A 10,253-nucleotide genomic window follows, 5' to 3' on the forward strand; every position below is an offset into this window, starting at 1 on the left:
AATACATAAAGGATATCATCCACATTGTAAAAGGCTTTAATACCTTCTTGAATTGGTGGAAATTTTTTGTGGAAAGAAAAGGATATGGTTCAACATATGAAAAATGGATTAAAACTGTCACACATTGAGTATTGGGAGAGCATGGTTGTTGCCTTTTGAATTGGTGGAAAATCTTTGTAGAAAGAAAAGGAGATGGTTCAACATATGAAAAATGGATTAAACCTGTCACACATTGAGTATTGGGAGAACATGGTTGTTGCCTTGAATACTGTAAATGTGTATGAGAATGACTTCTCCCATGACTTTTGGCCCAAAAGTATGACTTTTCGGGATTCTTCCATTGATGACAATAATAACAAGGAGGAAATTGGACTAGATAAGAATGAAGGGAACTATTTTGGGCCAGCATGCCATAAGCCAAGGGTTGAGTTCAAGCCAAAAGTTGATGTTACAAAAGATAACTTCGTACTTGTGAGGCCAAGTGATACAATATATCCAGTGTGGCTTGGGATTGTAGTTTCAGATGTTGATATGGAGAAACACTAAATAAACTATATGACAGTTAAGATTCAATATTTGGCCCCTATCACAAGAAAGAAGAATGACATTGATGCTGAAGCGTATGAGGAATGTTGGAAAAAGCATTGGAAATGCAATGAAAATGATCCTCAACATTGAGAACATGTTAGCAGCATTATTTGGAGCTAGATGCCAAGGAAGGGACAAAGGATAGATAAGATAAAGATTCCAAAAAATATTCATCTCAAAAGCTCAAGCAAGTTTGGCACTTGGAGATACCACTAGTGCCAATGATAGTGAGCAGGGAGATAATAACTCGATTAAGCATTTGTTACAATGTTTTCAATGGGAACTTTACACATGTTGCTCTATACAATCATCAAAGGTGATGAAGCTATGCATTTTTTCTTGGTTTGCAACTTAGTGTGGAGTACTTTGGTTCCCTACCCAATTTTGGTCCTACTATGGGTGATACTGTAAGGCTAGTTTTTGGATGTTTATGGTTATTTAGGTTATAGATTGCATTAGTTATGGATAATGGGACTTGAACTTTGTAACCATGGTCTGGGTAATGGAAATAGCACTTGCAATAATTATTGCTGTCTACATTCTATTAGCAATAGACTTTTTCACATAATGGGTCGAAGTAAGATGGTAGGATGCTATGGCCATAACTAAGTTTCTTTATGAGAACGTCATTACCCATGTTGGCTATTTTTTTGAGACGATAAGTGACCAAGGAAAGAACTTTATAAATGATGTAATTAAACATCTTACCACATTGCTCATGATTTACACATTGTAAAGCTGATATACTACCCACACTTTTCATTATTACACATTATAAATCATGTCATACTGCCCAACCACAAGCAAGTGGTCAAGCCAGAGCTCCAACAAAGTCCATATTTCTCTACTAACTAAAACTATCGAGGCTCAATGCAATAATTGGGAATTTAATCTCACACAACTTTATGGGCTTATTGCACCTTCTTACAAAGTTGTAAGTGGTTGCGCACCTTTGAAGATAGCATAGGGGTTGAGGCAGTAATGCCTTGAGAATTCATTATTACTAGATTAAGGTAGCAATAACCAAGAGACTTGAAGGTAATACGCTCGGGGGGTTCACCTCAAAAAAATTTAGTGTACCATGTGCGATCAAAAGGAGGGGTATTTTAATTCAAATTTTGGAAAACTTTTCACAAGATTACAATAACAGGAGGGGTATTTTAATCTGTTAGTTCATAAGTTAAGAGGGGTGGTTTTATTGGGGGAAAAATTTTAGTTAAGGGGGTTTTTAAATGCCCCTTGAATGCACATGATACATATGATTTTTTAGAAGTTCACCCCCCGAGGTAATATGATAGTAGCCTGTTGTTCATTATTGTGAACAACTTGAGGTAGAAAGATACATTTCTATGCAAAACATGTTGACTAAAAAGGATCACCAAAACAATGGTTTGATAAAAAATCTCAATAGTAAAGAAATTAAATTTGAGATTTGAAGTGAGAAAAAAAAACTCAAATATATGAGAAAAGGATCATTTAGAGTTTGTGAAATAATATCCTAGCGTACCGTGCATGTTGAAACTCTAGATAGAGTTGAGATAATAGGTTTCCTTAATGGGAGTAAATTCAGAAAGTACTATGGTCCTCTCATTGGAGAAGCCTTGTGAGCTATACATGATAAGAAAGCAGCCAAGGAAAATTTTGAGTTAAAAAAGATCCACGCTTAATAAGAAACAAAAAAGTGACGAATCTGATAGCAAAAATGATGAGAATATAGCCTGTGAAGCATAAGCCTTTGTCATAGAAGTTGAAGGGGGGAATGTGATCACATAGCACCACTTCAAACACCCATAGAGTTTACTAGACTTTATGGTAAAGTGTTCTGTAAAGCATTTCTTAATATTGGAGCTAGTACCAATTTACTCTCTTCCAATGCATGGAACCAACTACCGAGGCTGCAACTCATAGATATCTCTTTGAAAATGAAAGGTATCAATGGTAGGATTACTAAGGTACCAATTTACTCTCTTCCAATGCATGGAACCAACTACAGAGGCTTCAACTCATAGATATCTCTTTGAGTTGGAGCTAGTACCAATTTACTCTCTTCCAATGCATGGAACCAACTACAGAGGCTTCAACTCATAGATATCTCTTTGAAAATGAAAGGTATCAATGGTAGGATTACTAAGGTACTTAGAATACTACAAACTGACATATATTGTGATAAAAAACATCTAGTGGGAAACTTTCTAGTTATGCCTATATAAGGAACCATTGATACTTGGTCTTGCATCAAGTGGATGAGAGATGCAAAGTGTAGTATTGATTGGTTAACAGAGCACATCTCTCTGGTAACATTTCCAAACCCTGCCACTTATCCCTCTACAAATAACTCACCTGCTGCTCGCCATCGCTGTCTCATAATCTCATAAAAAATCACACAAGGAGTAAACCTCACCATCGTCTGTTCATCATCTAAACATAAAGAAGACTCTTCCACCTCATCATCCATTGATCAACAAACTCGTAGTTCTTTTCCCTCCATGTTGTTAAAAACTCCATGTCGAAAGAACCAACCCCAATGAATCAAGAAATGGATCGAGAACCCCAATCCACCTTTAAATGAGTTTTTAAAATTTCACTATCCATGCCACCTCAACCACAACAAAGCAAAGAAAATCTCAAAGAGGCAATCTCTATAAAGGTTCATATTACGAGTTACCCCTAAATGGATCCCTAAGAAAATATAAGTAACCCTGCTAACAGCCAACTCCCAAGTCTCACCAGACACAAGCTCTAAAGGTTTAAAATTAGATAAGGGGGAAACAAAATAGATGAACCTTTACCATGATGATTAATCACCCCCAAAATATGGATCCCTATAAGATACACAAGGTCAACAAGTACATTGTAAAGGGGAACGCCTAGGGGCAAGCTTCTACTTCTATGTAGAAGGTTATAGTACCCTCATTAAATATCCAAACCGAAACCCCATTCATGTCCCAAGGCGTCACATCACACCAACACAAATCACCTTGCCATAATCTACCTCTAATGCTCATTCATTGAGGAAAAACCCATAAGCCCCATCGGGTCTTATAAAAGTCCCTTACCACCCTTGAAGCTGGAAATAAACATGCTATAACAAGCAATGAGGTATATCTATATACAACTAACACTAATAGAGCAAAGCTAGTGGTGAAGAGGATAGTAAGTAAGACCTATAGAACCTTTTGAAAAGCAAAGGGTGGGGGCACATGCTATTTGCTACACTTCTAACCCCACATTTTTTCTCCCCTAACAATTTTCATGTGCATGTACAGTGGGCATTTGTTGGGGAAATCTAGCCCCATACTAATATGGTTTGCACCAAGATGTATAGCAAGATAGCACATATATACAAAATATTATTTTTGTAAAGACAATGAGAAATGCCATATTTTTTTATTTTTTAAGAGAGGGAGAGAGAGAGAGAGAGAGAGAATAAATGTAAGTCTCTTGTGTATTACTTTTGTTAGTATAGGCCTTAAGCATGGACTTTTTATCCTACCCCTATCCTGGACATAGATTATATGGACATTACTATCAAGGAAAGTTAAGTATTCCCCCTTTTCAAACTCACTTGTACTATTGAATCATTTAGGAGAGATGTTGTGGAACCATCTTTGTTGACTTATTTTCCTTATAATTTCACCCCATTGCACCATTTCTTGCCTATAAGTGTCACATGCTCTTCACAGCATCCTGCTTATGCTCTCATTGTAGAACTTCCTTTATACACTATTGGACATGACTCCTTTACTCCCTCGTAAGTGAAACCCCACAATGATATGATTACCTGGGTCTGCTTTACCCAGTTAGCGCAATGCTACCAAAGTAAGGATTGTCCAAAAAGAACTCATAGAGAATGATGGATAAAGGAAAGATATTATGCACTCACATCATCATTCTATGAATTAATATTGCCAATCCTTTTTCCCTTTTGGATCATAGTGGGTGATCTCCTTGATCGATTTTAAAGAGGTAGCTACGTAGCTCACTTGCGTGTAGTACGCATGCCAATTTATTATTAGCATTGTTTCCCATACACCCAAGGAGGTGTATGGGAGGTGTATCTATTAGAGGCAACCTGTGAGGAGGAGGATGACCCTACTTAAGCTTAGTCAGACCTGATGTATGAGTTCTAGCTATCTAATAACAAACATGTTGCGATGAGATTGAAGATTTTTATATGTTGAGTAGGATGAAACCACAAAAAAAAGTGTACATTATACATGATGCAATTTTACAAGATCAACTTCAGAACAATATGATCGATTAGGTGAATTCAAAACCAATCCTCACATCACTATTATTTAAAAAAATTAATTTTAAAATGATAGTGAGGATTCAAAACGAATCCTTATGTCACTATTAATTTTCTTTTTGGTGTTTAAATAAGTGCTCGCATATTTTTTATATGACTGATTTAAAACTCCTCTAGTTATTATTTGGATGACCATTAGTGCTAAATTTCTCTCTTGGAAATGGTCCTAGTTCAGTATTTACCTAGACTAACCTTAAGGTATGCCAAAGGAGTGTGATGGGTACTCCACCTTCCTTTAGTGTATCTTCTATTGTTGTTAGAGTGTAGCCTTCAAGGTGAGATGCAACGGTGATGATATTTTTATTTAAAATTTTAAAAATATCTAGAACTCAAAAAAAGGGAGAACCAAGAAGATAAAAATCACCATGTTAGATCTTGCTACGTCTTTTGGCTCCTAGTGTGAGTGCCTTGGGGACATAGCCTTGAACTTCATGAGTTGGGACCTTGTGTTAAAAAACATGCTAATAAAAAGGCTAAATCAAAGACATCATCATAAGTAGAAGGTACTTAGTAGTTCTAAGATACTCTCGATAGAGATCTCTAGGCCATTTCTTTGGTCTATATGGGGTGGTACCATATTACTAATTATTTATTTTGGATTTTTTAAAATAAATTTATAAATAAATCACTTAGAAATTTTACTTATAAGGCTAGACTATAGCTTGAGAGATGGGTTCACATTATTGGAATTAGGATTAGGGTTTCAACACTGCACACACACAAGATAGAGAAGCTTGAGAGCACACAAACTCACTAGAATAGAATGAATAAATGTGTGCCAGATATAAAAGATAAGTACACACCCCAAAATAAGTAGATAATAGGGTGTACATATGCACGGGGGAAAAAACCTCCTAGTGAGGGAAAAAGTGCCATGCGATTCTAAGTGTGTTCACATAAATCACTACCATATAATGCTACAAATCCCCTTGGAGTGATGATGTGAACATGTACATGGTATGTCTGATCAATCTTGAAAAGGCAGTAAGCCCAAAGCTTTATGAAAAAGCTTTGAGCTTTTCACGAGGAAGAGCCTTCGTGAATAAATTTGCCATGTTGTCATGTGTAGGCACATACACTAAGATGATCTCTGCTGCTGCAGAGAGTCTTTCCCTGACAAAGTGGTAATGCACCTTAATGTGCTTAGTGCGAGCATGAAACATGAGCCTCGCTACTGTTAATGCGCTCTAGCTGCTGTCAGCGAAAATCGTAGTGCTAGACGACTGTCTAACACCCAAATCAGCCATAAGATGTCTGAGCCACACACACACTCAACTGTAGCTATAAAAACTACCCTGTACTTAGTTTCGCAGCCGTAAGTGGCACTGTAGGCTGCTTCTTGCTGAGCCATGATATACATGAATCACCAAGGTGAAAGCAAAACCCACTAGTGGACACTCATGTGTCATAACATCCAGCCCAATCTACTTAAAAATGCTAAAAATTTGGAATAATGAGAAAATTAAGAGGAGAAAAAACATTAAAAAATAACTAGAGATCGATCTGATACCACTGTTAAAACCCCATAGATCTCTCTAGCTAACACACATAATCTAGGCATATACTCATCCACCCGACCAGCCCCGAGCCCAAGGGTGCACACATCAAAGTAATGAAGAACCACAATGTACCTAACCTTGGTGTCCCATACCACCAAGAGGTATGCCTTCAATCCAGCAGCACATAGCTCTAGTATGAAATGGCAAGATAGTATATACAATGCTCTACACAAGAGAACGTCGTTGAGAGAGCACCATGCCCCAATTATATAGGATAGCTCTCAAGTGACTCTTGACTCTCCATCTCCGTGTGTGACCCTTGGTTTCATGACCCTAACTTCATCCCAAGGTTAGGTCTAACCCTTGCCCCACTAGAGCGTGTTCTCATGATCCCATGGTCACATGCCTAGGGTGGGCTAGCCTCCTAGTATATGCACATAATATAATGTGCACATAACAAGAAGGTATTAAGCTTTATTCCTATCTTGCTGCTGTCACCTAATTGGGATCAACAATTCTTTGTGAGTTTGAGCATTGGGAAAGATGCTATTGGTACGGTAACCATTCTATTATAGAAATATTCTAGGATTTCTCTTTTTGCGGCCCATTTATGCAAGCAGGGTGTTGAATACTAGAGAAAAGAGTTATTTCAAACACAAACAACTTGTTTTGGCCTTGATGTTTCTAGTGAGAAAATTTCATGCATATTTTCTTAGCAAACATTTTATCGTAGTTACTATTTTCTTAGCAAACATTTTATCGTAATTACTATGGAGAAACATTTCCACTTGCTATTCAAAATATGGCAGGATCTCATAGAATTGCTAAGTAGATATTAGAATTGCAAGAGTTTGACTATACCTTTCAAGTGGAAGATAGCAATAGGGCCCCACTTGTTGTAAATATATTGACTCACAAAGTTTATGAGAAGAGGCTAAGGATTGAAGAGACACTTAAAGTGGAAGATAGCAACAAGGCCTCACTTGTTGTAGATATATTGACTCACAAAGTTTAAGAAGAGGCTAAGGATTGAAGAGACACTTAAAGAGATACATTCTTTTAAACCTTTGGATAATGCTTTCTTATTGTTCTTTGATTGATCATATCAAAGACATATAGGGAAATATGGTGGTGGACTAGTCTGGCAAGCCCTTGCACCATAGAAAGAGTGCAAGAACAAACCAAAGTCATGGGACTTTGTCCAACCGCACTTGGGAGCATAAAATAGCTCAACCAAGAAGCCAATATGCCATGACATAGCTCACAATTTCATGGGCAAGGTGTGTCACTCACCGCGTCAATACTTGTGCTCAAAGTCTCATAGTAGGAGACGATGTTTCCATGCAAACAACAACACTCCAAAGCTCCACTTCGCCACCACCACCTCCACACTCCAAAGGAAGCTTGACCCTCCTCACACTAAATCTCTCTCTAACACATACACAATGAGTATATAACATCTCTATAATTGAAATTAGGCAAGCAAGACACAAGAGAGAAGAGAGTAGAGAAGAATAGCACTATATTAGTTACATAAAAGAATGTCATGAGAGTTACATTTTAGGCTTTATAGGTGACTTCTAGGATTCACACTCTTCACTGGAAAAAGTCAAACATTTAGTCCTCGGGCTCAATTGGCCACTCTAGCTAGTGTAAACACCTATTCTAAAGCTAGGACTCTTAACCTAGGATCCTGATGTGCACCTTTAATATACAAGCAACGATGGCTGGCGTCGATGCCATAGAGGTCTCCGAAAAGGGTTAACGTACCTCCCTTTCTGATGCAAATTCCATCCTTGGAATATGTCGATGAAGATTCGTCGAGGCTATTATTGGATGCATGTTGGCATTGGAAATGTTGGAGGTCTTAGAATGATGGCTATCAGCAAAGAAGAGAAGGCTCTGGCCGTTTCGAGAGGTGAGCTCAGTTATGGTCGTCATCCTGTCGTGTAGCCGAGCTGTAGATCATAAAGCGTAGCACGCACTGCCAAATGTCCAATTTGTCCAAGTCCCACCAACATACATTTGTCCAAGTGTAATATAGCTTTGGATAATTGTCAAAATCTAACTATAATTCATAGCTTGCTATTATTACAGATTTTCATAATTCTCCTCTCAATAGACCTCACCCCGATTGGAGACTTACATAGGCTAACCCTTATTGGGGATTTGCTTAATGCTCCTCTAGCCAACCATTCATTGATATAGATTTGGGCAATTGTCCAAATCTATATACAATTCATAGCTCACTCCTACTGGGGATTCACCTTATTCTCCTCTCATTAGATTTTACTAACCATTTAAACTACATGGTAACATCATCTCCTATGAGAATTCCAAGCAACCAGCTTTCACAAGAGGAGTGATACACCCCAACTGTGTATTTGTGTGCTTGTCCACGGTGAAGTGGTTTCTCGATTGAGCTGTTTATGCTCCTGAGTATGGTTGGACAAATCCCCAACGACATTGGGTTGTTCCTTGCCTTCTTTCTATGACACCAAGCCTCCCATAAGTGGCGCCACTATCGGGGAACCACCACATAGAAACAATGCATTTTGAGGGTTAGTGAATGGTTAAATTGATCATTTTTGAGGGCTAGTGAATGGTTAAATTGATCATTTTTTTTGTTTTTGCAAGAAAAGAGTAGATAGGAAATCTCAAGACAACTTTGATTTTGCTGCATATTCTTGTTTTCATTGCATTATTTTAATATCTTAGGAATTCTTTGTTCAGTTTTTCGTGTTGTCCTAAACCTATGTTTTGATTTCTACAATTAAACTTGTTTTGCACTAGTTTTGTTGTAAGGTTCCCCCCTTCAAAAACGGGGGAAACACTTAAGATATTCCACTAAGTCTTATCTTGGAGAAAATTTTTTACTCATCAAAACCTTGACCATGCAGAGATTAAAGGATACAATTCATAGGTAAGACCTAGTTCTATCCCACAGGGGGAGCGTGTTCTTCTAAAAATCAAGTAACCCATAGGGTAATTGATCATAATTTGAGCAACTACTAGTCTTGACTCCTAGAGACAATGCTTTTTTCCTCATCCATACAAGGCACAACCGCTGGCCTAGTCTTCTAGAATAGAATTGCTCGAGAACCTATTTATCTACCATCGTAGGGATTTCACTTAATATGTTAGAAAGCTACCCAACTAATCGGGTCCACCCCCATCCGTAGGATAGTGCCATCGGGGCATTCCATCCTCCCACTTTCCACCCTACTCATGCATCAATTTGTTTTCTAATTAATCCTACCACACTGTTTGACATAAATAAACATGTTCCTTAATTAAGGCCCTTTTCACAAGGTTTGTTAAAACAGCCTTTTTCCACAGTACAATAATGCCAAAAATAAGATTTATAAAAAAAAGTCTATACATGAATCAATTCCATACAAGCCAAACTGGCCCTCTTATTATTTTCCTTTATACTACCGATGATCTAGAATTTGGCCTTCCAGCCTCTACATGCTAGGAAAAACCCTACGGGACCATACACCTCATCGTCGCCCATTAGTGAGGACTCAAGCCGGCTTGTCACCCCCTCAAAGGCTACAGCACTCAATCCTCCCGCCCCTCAAAGGGATGTCTACGCACTAGGGTGGGCTAATTCACCGTACTAGATGGGGCCCTCAGAACTAGGCAGCATCACAATCACTCGCCTCAATCGGCGAACCTCATTCTCCCAAATGGTATGAGGGATACCATGGGCCAACTCCGGCCCTTTTTACTAACGTCTCCGCCGTCCGGCTATACAAGCACACGAACAGGGCAGCATCAAGGCAGGGAGAAGTTGTACATGTACCTTAATTTAACCAAGATAACAACCCATTTACTCAACTAAACCATAGGAC

Source organism: Cibotium barometz, chromosome 12 (genome assembly GCF_041138505.1).
Source record: "Cibotium barometz isolate CiBa-2024 chromosome 12, ASM4113850v1, whole genome shotgun sequence".
Classification (NCBI taxonomy): domain Eukaryota; kingdom Viridiplantae; phylum Streptophyta; class Polypodiopsida; order Cyatheales; family Cibotiaceae; genus Cibotium; species Cibotium barometz.